The following is a 13,748-nucleotide window of genomic DNA, read 5'->3' on the forward strand; positions in this document are numbered from 1 at the left end:
TTCCTGCACTCTGACCTGACGTCACCACTGTGTCCATCCTGTCACAGCTTGGTATTTAAACTAGAAAGGAAGGGGGGAGAAATCAACAAAAAACAGAAGGGAGACCACATCAAAAGAGGGGCAACAACTCAGGTAAGACAGCCATTAAATGTATTTATCTAAATGCTAGAAGTCTCAAAAACAAAATATTAGAACTTGAATCTACTGCACTAAAGTAACTACGATGTGATAGGTGTTACAGAAACTTCATTATCTGAGAGTGAGGGAGACAAATATAATATCAGTGGGTGTACATTGAATAGGAAAGACAGGCAGGACAGAAGAGGTGGAGTGGTAGCGCTACACATAAGAAATAGTCCTGATGCCCAGGTGTTAAATCTGGAAGAAAAAATAAACACAGAATCAATATGGGTCAGAATAATAGACAATAAATTAAAAGGCATAATAGGGGCATGCTGTAGACCACCAAATTCAAGCACTGAGCAAAAAAATCTGTTATACAATGACATTAGAAATGCACGCAGCAAAGGAGAAGCCATATTAATGGGGGATTTAAACTGGGAAAACCCGGTGGGGAGCACAACAGATGAAATTGAAATGGTGGAAATTGCTGCTTCGGAACACAATTTGTCAAAGCACCGACTAGAGGGGAGGCATGCCTTGATTTAGTCTTTTCAAATAATGAAGACAGAATAACTAAAACAAAGGTCAGAGAACCATTGGCAAACTCAGACCACAGCATGGTTTCCTTTGAAGTGCTTTTTAAAACCCCCAAAGAAAATGAATAAAGCTAAGGTTTACAATTTTAGAAAGGCAAACTATGAAGGTATGAAACAGAGACTAACAGAAGTAGATTGGAGTAAAATAGAGAAAACATCCACGGAAAAAGGATGGCTGTTTATTAAAAATGTAGTACTAAAGGCGCAAAACAATTACATCCCAAAAGTAGACCAATCTAAATCTAAAACAAAATTGCCAAAATGGTTTAGTAGGTCAATTAAAAAAAAATATTGAGAAAAAAGGCACTTTACAGAGCACACAGAAAGAGTACTTGAAACTTAAGGGCAGCAGTGTGGAGTAGTGATTAGGGCTCTGGACTCTTGACCGGTGGGTTGTGGGTTCAATCCCCAGTGGGGGACACTTCTGCTGTACCCTTGAGCAAGGTACTTTACCTCGATTGCTCCAATAAAAACCCAACTGTATAAATGGGCAATTGTATGTAAAAATAATGTGATATCTTGTAAGTTGCCCTGGATAAGGGCGTCTGCTAAGAAATAAATAATAATAATAACATGGTTTATTTAGATTTCAAGAATGCTTTTGACAAAGTCCCGCATAAAAGATTAATTCTCAAACTGAACGCAGTAGGGATTCAAGGAAATGCATGCACATGGATTAGAGAGTGGTTAACATGTAGAAAACAGAAAGTACTGATTAGAGGAGAAACCTCAAAATGGAGCGAGGTAACCAGTGGTGTACCACAGGGATCAGTATTAGGTCCTCTGCTATTCCTAATCTACATTAATGATTTAGATTCTTGTATAGTAAGCAAACTTGTTAAATTTGCAGACGACACAAAAATAGGAGGCGTGGCAAACACTGTTGCAGCAGCAAAGGTCATTCAAAATGATCTAGAACTCATTCAGAACTGGGCAGACACATGGCATATGACATTTGACAGAGAAAAGTGTAAAGCATTGCATGCAGGCATTAAAATGTGCATTATAAATATAATATGGGAGATACTGAAATTGAAGAAGGGAACTATGAAAAAGACCTAGAAGTTTATGTTGACTCAGAAATGTCTTCATCTAGACAATGTGGGGAAGCTATAAAAAAGGCCAACAAGATGCTTGGATATATTGTGAGAAGTGTTGAATTTAAATCAAGGGAAGTAACGTTAAAACTTTACAATGCATTAGTAAGACCTCATCTAGAATATTGTGTTCTTTTCTGGTCACCTCATTACAAAAAGGATATTGCTGCTCTAGAAGAGTGCAAAGAAGAGCAACCAGAATTATCCCGGGTTTAAAAGGCATGTCGTATGCAGACAGGCTAAAAGAACTGAATCTATTCAGTCTTGAACAAAGAAGACTACGCGGTGATTTGATCCAAGCATTCAAAATTCTAAAAGGTATTGACAATGTCGACCCAGGGGACTTTTTCGACCTGAAAAAAAACAAGGATCAGGGGTCACAAATGGAGATTAGATAAAGGGGCATTCAGAACAGAAAATAGGAGGCACTTTTTTACACAGAGAATTGTGGAACTAACCCTGTAATGTTGTTGAAGCTGACACCCTGGGATCCTTCAAGAAGCTGCTTGATGAGATTCTGGGATCAATAAGCTACTAACAACCAAATGAGCAAGATGGGCCGAATGGCCTCCTCTCATTTCTAAACTTTATTTTCTTAAAAACTATACAACGACAACCACACCACAGAGAGCATGGAAAAGGACAGACACAGGAAACATGACAACTACACAAAGAGAAATAATAAAATAATAAAATAGTACAAATAAAAATAATTATATTAATAATTATAATAATAAAAATAAAAATAAATTATATTCCAGAAATAAAAGGTTGATATAAATAAAAAGAAGGTCAGTAATCATAAACAAACAATAACCAAATAGATACAGTAATTGGTAATCATAAATAAGCACATAAATAAACAGTAACTAAACAATATTATTATTATTATTATTATTTATTTCTTAGCAGACGCCCTTATCCAGGGCGACTTACAATCGTAAGCAAATACATTTCAAGTGTTACAATACAAGTAATACAACAAGAGCAAGAAATACAATAACTTTTGTTCAAGCAAAGTACAAGTGTGACAAACCACAATTCAATAATACAGCAGATAATAGTGATAGTTACATCAGGATATGATTAAATAGTGATAGTTACATCAGGATATGATTAAATACAAAGTACTACAGGTTAAACACTTGGCAGATTACAGTATTCTGAAGTACAGGATTAAATGCAGTAAAATAGGGGGCAGATAAGAGCAAAATAAAGCACATTTACATGAAGGGTGATAGTGTCCCAGGATACAAACAGAGGAGTTCTACAGGTGCTCTTTGAAGAGGTGAGTCTTGAGGAGGTGCCGGAATGTGGTCAAATCGGCGCTCAAATCCTAAAAAGGCAAGGGACAAAAAGTGAGTGCAAAAAAATAAACTTTCAAACAAGACAAAACTGCATAAAATCAAATAAAAACAATACCTCAGGCAGACTGGCATGTTCAAAAACCATACCGCTCCCCACAGCTTGCCCTACAATACCTATAAAACAATAATTATTATTTAAAACCAGTAGAAAACAAAATAATGGGAGCAATTCTTTAAAAAGTAAACTAAAACATACCTCAGATAAGCTGTTAATATGTATGCAAGCTGGAGAAGTCTCGCACAGCTCACCCTACAAATTACCTAACACGAAGAGTTTCTACAGACAGCGTTTTAAAATTAAATTAAAAACTTAAGGACTGCGGGGTAACCCACTTACCTGCATTGGTTTGCAGTTTGTGTTTGAAAATGACCCCGGAAAACAAAGACAGACCCAGCATTCTCCATGTCTAACCTGGGTAGTGTTTCCATTTTTATAGAGCTTCTTAATTAGTAATTGCAAAAAGGGAGTCCTTGTGGTCCACGTTAAAATGTGACATTTTCCAAACAATTTGCATGACAGAAATCACTTACATCAAACACTTCACGTATTTCTTTACGGAATTTAAATACTTTAAATTCCATAAAAATGACAAAAAGCACAGTTGATATATGCAGAGTTATTTGGCAACAAAAAATCAACATCAGTATCACTCGCCGTTGAATTCTGATATGTATAGCAATATATTGCAATACAAATTCTCAGTCCCAATACCCACCCCTAGTAAAAATGTTGCTGACACAAAGAGAGAAGCCAGCAGCTAAAGTTTGCATCCAACATAAAGCAGCAGGCTCTTGAAGGTGCACCCTAGAAGCAGACCTGAGTCCTCTACTGACAGCTGACCACCCAGTGACCGTGCTTCTTCCAGAGGTGTAGGTAATTGATCACTACTTCATTTCAGTTTATAATTAGGACTACGTTATTATGTATACATGATCAAATTTAAGCAATATGTGTGTAACGTTTCAATACTGGAATCAATAAATAAAAGGAAACTTGTTAAATTCTGCTCAAATCCTTTACAAGAGTTCTTTACAAGAGAAACACAAATACATACATTATTTACTTTCCCTACACTATACAGGACTGGTCTTTATTGAAAATCTATGGTATTTCCACAGTTGTTTCAGCGCCATTCACATAATGTTTTTGGGCAGTTTCTATCACTCCATATCTGGAAGTGTGAATAATATCTTGTGCTTGTTCATCCCCATGCTCTCCTTGTTGAAGAGGCCATCCCTAGAGCTATTGAAGATGGGTGGTTAATGTATTCATCCTTGTATGGACTATCTATGCAGAAAGACACAAAGACAATGATTCTTGGTTGTAAATCTCCCTCCCGACCTGTGAGAGTGCTAAGCAGCAAGAACAGAGTTCTTTGGACGGGCTGGTCAGACAGTTCTTTCCCAGGGTCGGGAAGTCGGCCAGTCTGGATGAAGGCGAGAAACCGTTGCAAGAACGCATTGACCCGGAAGGGAAACGACGTGGCAGCCGCAGATTGGAGAGGCGGCTGCATTCGTTTACCAAGGGGTCATGTGTGACGGCATAAAAAGGGGAATCGCAATCTGTTCCTTCGTTTGGATGGAATCGTTAAACTGTAAGGACCTGTGAGAGACCCTGTGATAAAAGTACTGTGAGTGTTTTGTTTTGTTTGTCTATAATTGTCTATAATTTGTTTGTAATTATTAGACGGCTATCACGTTCTGGAGCTTTCAGCAAGGGCCAGCACAAAACCCGGAACAGCACTTTACTTTTGTCACTTATAAACCTGTATCACCCACCACGAGCACTACAGCACGCACCCAGGACTGGTGACTGTGTTTTGTACATTGTGGGAAAGATACATGTGTTTATTATTTGGGACTGTAACCCATTTATTTACTTCCAGTGCATTACACATTGTTGTGTCTTGCCTGGAGTTATTGTATGGTCACCAGACCCAGATTATAATCATTAAAAACTGTTTCCAACTGGATTACAATTCTCTGTTTGTTCATTGCGCACTGCATCACTCCTGCACCTGTACACAATCAGCCACTTTGCCACACACTTGAATTATTTTTTCCTCCATGTTTTTAAATACAATTTACACTTGTATTTAATTACCCTTTATGGCCACTAGGGGCTGTAGAGCAACAGGATCAAAATGGACTCAAGCTGAGTGGTCCTGTGGATAGTTTCAATGCCAATGTTGTTGAGTTTTTAGCCTAATAATTTACATTTTCTCCATGGTGGTGTAACTCTAGGGATGTTTCATAACTGGAATTTAATTATTATTATTTTTTTCAGTTTGTAATGTGTCGGGGGCATTTTGGATGGCTTGGGGAATGCCCTATGACATATGGAGGCAGTGGCAGGATTACAATGACTGAGCTTCCCCCAAACTGAGGACGAGACTCATGACTAGACGAAAGCTTACAGGAGGAGTGCAGGTTGGACAGATAACAAGCACTGAGGAAACTTCTGGAGGGAGCTCCAACACAGACACTATCAACTAACACTAACAAGGAACTGGCTGGATTAATGAAGAGCTTTTTGGAAGGTCCAAAAGTTCGAGAGGAGTGGATAGAAAGAGACCGAAGAATGGACAGACAGCAAGCAGAGCACGACAGTTGAGATGGAGCCAGCAGATATGGAAGCTGGAGCCCATAACGAGGTCCCGGTAGCAGTTTGAATGCCGGAACTCTGTCTCCCTGAGCTGAATGACATTAATGATGCTGAGGTACATCTGACTACCTTTGAAAGATTAGTGGAACCTGTGTGGCTAAAATCACTGTGGGAAATCTGACTTATCCCTTTGTGTATTGAGGAATGCCCGAGATGCATAACAGGAACAGTGTGCCCCAGACTGGGTGGTTTGGCAGTTCATTCCAGGGTCAGTTAGAAGTCGGCCATCCAGGAGGGGGGTGGAGTCACAATACCAGAAGTCATGGATTGGAGGATACGTGATTGCACTCGCTACCGAAGAGGGCATGACTGAAGGTGTATCAGGGGATGTGGCAAAGCAATCTGTTCCTTTCTTATGGTTACGGAAAGACCTGTAAAGGACATAGGGGTCTATTCATAAAGGGTTAACACCTGTTGAAATGAGAAAACAGGAGTACATGATCAGATTCCATCCACAGCCACCTATTTAACAGCAGTTGCTATTCATTAAGCCCCGGCGATTTTCATTTATGAAGGCATGTTTTAACGAATTGAGAGAAAGGTTAACGATGACCTCATTAGCATAAAGTTTTCATCAGTCCTGAGCATCAATTTGCTATTCATAAGAGTGAACAACAGCAAAATGCTGTAGATAACTAGGAGTTATTGAACGCTTTCTACATTCAAGTCTAAACTAACGACAGCCTTGGCAGACTATTTTTTTAAAGACCTGTCTTATTACTACACTTGCTCTATTATACAGTTTGACATAATCACACAATCACACAAGATCTGGCATAATCGTTTTGAAACAGCACTGTGAAGCTGAGAACAAGTGAGAGACTGAGAATAGACACTTATTTTATTATTATTATTTCTTTGCTGTGATCCGCGGCTGACAGTGGTCCTTTACTTTTTATTTCTTTTACCTGTGTTCACAATAAACAGTTTGGATGAATACTGCCTGTGTGAACCTGTTTATTTTCATGGAGCGTTACAATATACAGTATATCAGTGCTGCTGATGCAGTCGGTGGGAAATTTGGGCTTGCTTGGTATTGCAAAAAACACTGCAAGATCAGTGTTCGAAAGGGAGTCTTTTTTTTCGCGCACCACAAAACGATACATTTTGAGTACAGTGTGCAATACGGAGTGAAACTGTCACTGATTCATAAACATAAACTTGTCCCTGATTTAGTCCCTGCTTAATAATAATAATAATAATAATAATAATAATAATAATAATAATAATAATAGTTGAGAATTTGCAAGATTAACATTTTAAGTTTTCAAAACTTATTATTATTATTATTATTATTATTATTATTATTATTATTATTGCTAGAATTACAGTATTATTCAAACGTCCTCCTACAGTGCTTTTTGCTTAGTTATTTTTTTGATCCTGCAGTTAAGAATGAAAAGCTTATGTGTGCGTATGGAAATGTGTTTTACCAGCATTGCCAAACAAAACAAAGTACCGTATTACTTTGAATTAACTCCTCGCTCAGATATCAGCTTTTTAATAGAGGCCGTCCTCAAATAAATGCCGCTCTCAATAAAGAAACGTAAAGGTATTTTTTTCTACCCCTGCTCAAAAAATAAAGAAACGCGCAACTCTGCCTATGTGCATGACACCCCCGAAGAGACTGCAACCTCAATCCAGCATGTAATACAAACTAATGTACACCCACCTTAGTAAGCAAATGTAACTTATTGTACAGTGCCTTGCGAAAGTATTCGGCCCCCTTGAACTTTGCGACCTTTTGCCACATTTCAGGCTTCAAACATAAAGATATAAAACTGTAATTTTTTGTGAAGAATCAACAACAAGTGGGACACAATCATGAAGTGGAACGAAATTTATTGGATATTTCAAACTTTTTTAACAAATAAAAAACTGAAAAATTGGGCGTGCAAAATTATTCAGCCCCCTTAAGTTAATACTTTGTAGCGCCACCTTTTGCTGCGATTACAGCTGTATGTCACTTGGGGTATGTCTCTATCAGTTTTGCACATCGAGAGACTGAAATTTTTGCCCATTCCTCCTTGCAAAACAGCTCGAGCTCAGTGAGGTTGGATGGAGAGCATTTGTGAACAGCAGTTTTCAGTTCTTTCCACAGATTCTCGATTGGATTCAGGTCTGGACTTTGACTTGGCCATTCTAACACCTGGATATGTTTATTTGTGAACCATTCCATTGTAAACTTTATGTTTTGGATCATTGTCTTGTTGGAAGTCAAATCTCCGTCCCAGTCTCAGGTCTTTTGCAGACTCCATCAGGTTTTCTTACAGAATGGTCCTGTATTTGGCTCCATCCATCTTCCCATCAATTTTAACCATCTTCCCTGTCCCTGCTGAAGAAAAGCAGGCCCAAACCATGATGCTGCCACCACCATGTTTGACAGTGGGGATGGTGTGTTCAGGGTGATAAGCTGTGTTGCTTTTACGCCAAACATAACGTTTTGCATTGTTGCCAAAAAGTTCGATTTTGGTTTCATCTGACCAGAGCACCTTCTTCCACATGTTTGGTGGCTTGTGGCAAACTGTAAACGACACTTTTTATGGCTATCTTTAAGAAATGGCTTTCTTCTTGCCACTCTTCCATAAAGGCCAGATTTGTGCAGTATACGACTGATTGTTGTCCTATGGACAGAGTCTCCCACCTCAGCTGTAGATCTCTGCAGTTCATCCAGAGTGATCATGGGCCTCTTGGCTGCATCTCTGATCAGTCTTCTCCTTGTATGAGCTGAAAGTTTAGAGGGGCGGCCAGGTCTTGGTAGATTTGCAGTGGTCTGATACTCCTTCCATTTCAATATTATCGCTTGCACAGTGCTCCTTGGGATGTTTAAAGCTTGGGAAATCTTTTTGTATCCAAATCCGGCTTTAAACTTCTCCACAACAGTATCTCGGACCTGCCTGGTGTGTTCCTTGTTCTTCATGATGCTCTCTGCGCTTTAAACGGACCTCTGAGACTATCACAGTGCAGGTGCATTTATACGGAGACTTGATTACACACAGGTGGATTCTATTTATCATCATTAGTCATTTAGGTCAACATTGGATCATTCAGAGATCCTCACTGAACTTCTGGAGAGAGTTTGCTGCACTGAAAGAAAAGGGGCTGAATAATTTTGCACACCCAATTTTTCAGTTTTTTATTTGTTAAAAAAGTTTGAAATATCCAATAAATTTCGTTCCACTTCATGATTGTGTCCCACTTGTTGTTGATTCTTCACAAAAAATTACAGTTTTATATCTTTATGTTTGAAGCCTGAAATGTGGCAAAAGGTCGCAAAGTTCAAGGGGGCCGAATACTTTCGCAAGGCACTGTATAGTACAGTCCTGACAGACAACCCAAGATGAACTACTTACAGCACAGCAGTCCTTCAAGTCCCTTTTTTCCCAGCAGAGTTCAGTGCCAACACAGCAGGGGATAAAACAAGGGCTGTCTGTTTACCTCGTCGTCAAGCTTGGATGGTGGAAACTTAAACTCAGAGAAACTTAAGCGCTATCCGAAAGCTGGCTGAAGATATCTTCTTGCAGGGGGGTTAGTTGTTTTGTTTTTTATTCAATTGGAATTTTACTCAGTCCTGTACAATTATGTATATAAAAAAAAAACTGCTTACTATCTATGAGAAGATTTAGTTTTGTTTTTTCTTGTTTGTAATTTAGAGAAATTACAAACAAGCAAGTAAATTACAGTGAGAAAATATTTTCAGAGGTAATATTTTTTGTTAAGAAAAACAACTGCATCACACTGCCATTCTCTCTCCTCTTCTTGTCCTGCCCCATAGCATCCAATACACACTCCTGATTCGCTGGTACAGTACTCCCCTAACCTCCTAACTCCCACCTCATAGGCTCTCATTAACTCAGTAAATGTACTGTATTCAAGCCCCCAAAACACACAAGAGTATAGTGCTGCAGATCGGAGCCTCTCATTGCGCCGTGTCTAAAATGCCTTAAATCATTTAATAAAATGTGGCAGCGTTTGTAAAGCATAGTATTATTAATAAAGGCCGCCCTCGTATAATCGCCATCCTCGTTTAAGGGCCGCAGTCATTTTGATCAATTTAAAATAAACGCCGCGGCGCCAGATTGAAGTAATACGGTATTTATTTAAAAAATACTTTTTTTCTAAATTATGACATATCCTGAATTTATTGATAGGGGCACCGGAATCAGGTTTTGCAAATTGCCCGTTGCTGGCAGCTGCAGACTCGGATTTCGGTAGTACTGTCGGTGGATTCCGTTTTTCTTTTTGCAACAGTTAACGACGGCAACCAGGGAACATTAATAATGCTGATGATGTCATGAAAAAGAGGCGGATTTTCATTCTGAACTACTGTATACCCATTCATAAAGTGCTTTGCGACTCTCGCCCGTATTCATAATTTTATGAATAGCAATATGGACGACTTTCGTTAGTTTTAAACGAAATTCGTTTTATTACGGCACTCTGCAAGTACTTTTATGAATAGGGCCTGTACTGTTGTTTTGTCTCTCTATTAAATTATCACGTTTGTCATTTACAGAAGGCTGAACTCCAGGAGCTGTAGCTAAACGTCGGCAAACAAACCCGAACTCCACTTCACCATTGTGCGCGTTTCAACTTATAATTCACCACTTACACTAATAGCACTCACTCTGGACTTGTGACCGTGTTTGTGTCTGTGTCTGTGTCTGTGTTTGTGTCTGTGTCTGTGTCTGTGTCTGTCTGTGTCTGTGTTTGTGTGTGTGTGTCTGTGTGTGTGTCTGTGTTTGTGTTTGTCTGTGTCTGTCTGTGTTTGTCTGTGTCTGTGTGTGTCTGTGTCTGTGTTTGTCTGTGTCTGTGTCTGTGTGTGTCTGTGTCTGTGTTTGTCTGTGTCTGTGTTTGTGTGTGTCTGTGTCTGTGTGTGTCTGTGTTTGTGTTTGTCTGTCTGTGTGTCTCTGTTTGTCTGTGTCTGTGTTTGTGTCTGTGTCTGTGTTTGTGTTTGTGTGTGTCTTGTTCGTGTGATTTACTGTTATTATTTCAGGACTGAACCCCATGGTTTTGACTGGCTTTATACATTGCTGCGTATAGCCAGTATTATTATTATATAAGCAAATAATAAAGCTTTGTTTTTCACCATTGAACTGTTTTTGGATTGTTATTACTGATCATTGTATCACCTCTACACCTGCGCACTGCAAACCACTTTGCCACATTTACATATTTCAGAAATGTGTTAATAAATTTGAGAATATATATATATATATATATATATATATATACATATATATATATAGTACTGTGCAAAAGTTTTAGGCAGGTGTGAAAAAATGCTGTAAAGTAAGAATGCTTTCAAAAATAGACATGTTAATAGTTTATATTTATCAATTAACAAAATGCAAAGTGAGTGAACAGAAGAAAAATCTACATCAAATCAATATTTGGTGTGACCACCCTTTGCCTTCAAAATAGCATCAATTCTTCTAGGTACACTTGCACACAGTTTTTGAAGGAACTCAGCAGGTAGGTTGGCCCAAACATCTTGGAGAACTAACCACAGTTCTTCTGTGGATTTAGGCAGCCTCAGTTGCTTCTCTCTCTTCATGTAATCCCAGACAGACTCGATGATGTTGAGATCAGGGCTCTGTGGGGGCCATACCATCACTTCCAGGACTCCTTGTTCTTTACGCTGAAGATGGTTCTTAAGGACGTTCGCTGTATGTTTGGGGTCGTTGTCATGCTGCAGAATAAATTTGGGGCCAATCAGATGCCTCCCTGATGGTATTGCATGATGGATAAGTATCTGCTTGTACTTCTCAGCATTGAGGAGACCATTAATTCTAACCAAATCCCCAACTCCATTTGCAGAAATGCAGCCCCAAACTTGCAAGGAACCTCCACCATGCTTCACTGTTGCCTGCAGACACTCATTTGTGTACCGCTCTCCAGCCCTTCGGCGAACAAACTGCCTTCTGCTCAGCCAAATATTTCAAATTTTGACCAGAGTACCTGCTGCCATTTGTCTGCACCCCAGTTCCTGTGTTTTCGTGCATAGTTGAGTCACTTGGCCTTGTTTCCACGTCGGAGGTATGGCTTTTTGGCCGCAAGTCTTCCATGAAGGCCACTTCTGACCAGACTTCTCCGGACAGTAGATGGGTGTACCAGGGTCCCACTGTTTTCTGCCAATTCTGAGCTGATGGCACTGCTGGACATCTTCCGATTGCGAAGGGAAGTAAGCATGATGTGTCTTTCATCTGCTGCAGTAAGTTTCCTTGGCCGACCACTGCGTCTACGGTCCTCAACGTTGCCCGTTTCTTTGTGCTTCTTCAAAAGAGCTTGGACAGCACATCTGGAAACCCCTGTCTGCCTTGAAATTTCTGCCTGGGAGAGACCTTGCTGATGCAGTATAACTACCTTGTGTCTTGTTGCTGTGCTCAGTCTTGCCATGGTGTATGACTTTTGACAGTAAACTGTCTTCAGCAACCTCACCTTGTCAAATGAGTTTGGCTGTTCCTCACCCAGTTTTATTCCTCCTACACAGCTGTTTCTGTTTCAGTTAATGATTGTGTTTCAACCTACATATTGAATTGATGATCATTAGCACCTGTTTGGTATAATTGTTTAATCATACACCTGACTATATGCCTAGAAAAAATCCCTGACTTTGTGCAAGTGTACCTAGAAGAATTGATGCTGTTTTGAAGGCAAAGGGTGGTCACACCAAATATGGATTTGATTTCGATTTTTCTTCTGTTCACTCACTTTGCATTTAGTTAATTGATAAATATAATCTATTAACATGTCTATTTTTGAAAGCATTCTTACTTTACAGCATTTTTCACACCTGCCTAAAACTTTTGCACAGTACTTGTATGTGTATATATATATATATATATATATATATATATATATATATATATATATATATATATATTGTGAAAGACTTCACCTTCTCGGGTTCGTTGCCCCTTTAAGAATTGACCCAGACACAGAAATAGGCGGTTCAGCGCTTGCGCGCACTTTTAATAAAACAAACAAAAACACACAAAACCAAATAAACACCTAGCTCTTATCGAGCGCTAACTACACACGCAGGAACCTAACTAACGCAGGACGGCTAAGCCGTTTCCCTGCCCCACAAAACAGTTTAGTACCGCACTTACTTTTCAACTTTCTTGCTCGTTCTCTCTGACTGCTGGAAAGCAGAGCACCTCGTCTGCCTCCTTCTCCTCAGCAGCCCTGAGCAGACTGACTGCTCTCCTTTTAACTGCCCAATAACGCTCAGGTGCGGACAATCATTAATAAAACAATTAACAACAAGTGCCTTCGCACATCTTTTCTCTTGCAGGGAGGTTTTAACCTTTTAACCTCCTCCCTGCTGTCTCACTCCACCTGCTTCCTCACAATATATATATATATATATATATATATATATATATATATATATATATATATATATATATATATATATATATTGCTACACAGTTAACGTCACATCAAACTGTCCTCTGATGACATTCATGAGCTACTCTTTTTACCTGTTCATTTTGAATGACGTGTGTGTGTGTCTGCAGCATCATCTCTGAGGAATGTACTGGAATGGCAACATTGTTTTGTGTATAACTGAGCCTGATTGTGTGACTGTTCAGCTTTAATTCAAAGACATGTATAGCCAACAAATTTTACTTTTGAATACTTCTACCACACACATTTTCGTCTCCCAATACTTTTTTTGTGTATAATAAATAAATAAACAAGAACGTTCTCCCTTGATAGCATTTTCCCATATTTTGAACACTGAGTGTATTTCTTGAAGGAGCACAGCATGTGCAGGCCTTGATCAACTCCTCTCTGGAAGAAGGTAGGCTGCTGTTCATTATGTGAATGTGACAAGCAGGCTGTAGTGGTGACGTCAGACCAGGAAGAAACACACAGTACTGCGAAGTGA

Source organism: Acipenser ruthenus, chromosome 57, assembly GCF_902713425.1.
Source record: "Acipenser ruthenus chromosome 57, fAciRut3.2 maternal haplotype, whole genome shotgun sequence".
NCBI classification, from domain to species: Eukaryota; Metazoa; Chordata; class Actinopteri; order Acipenseriformes; family Acipenseridae; genus Acipenser; species Acipenser ruthenus.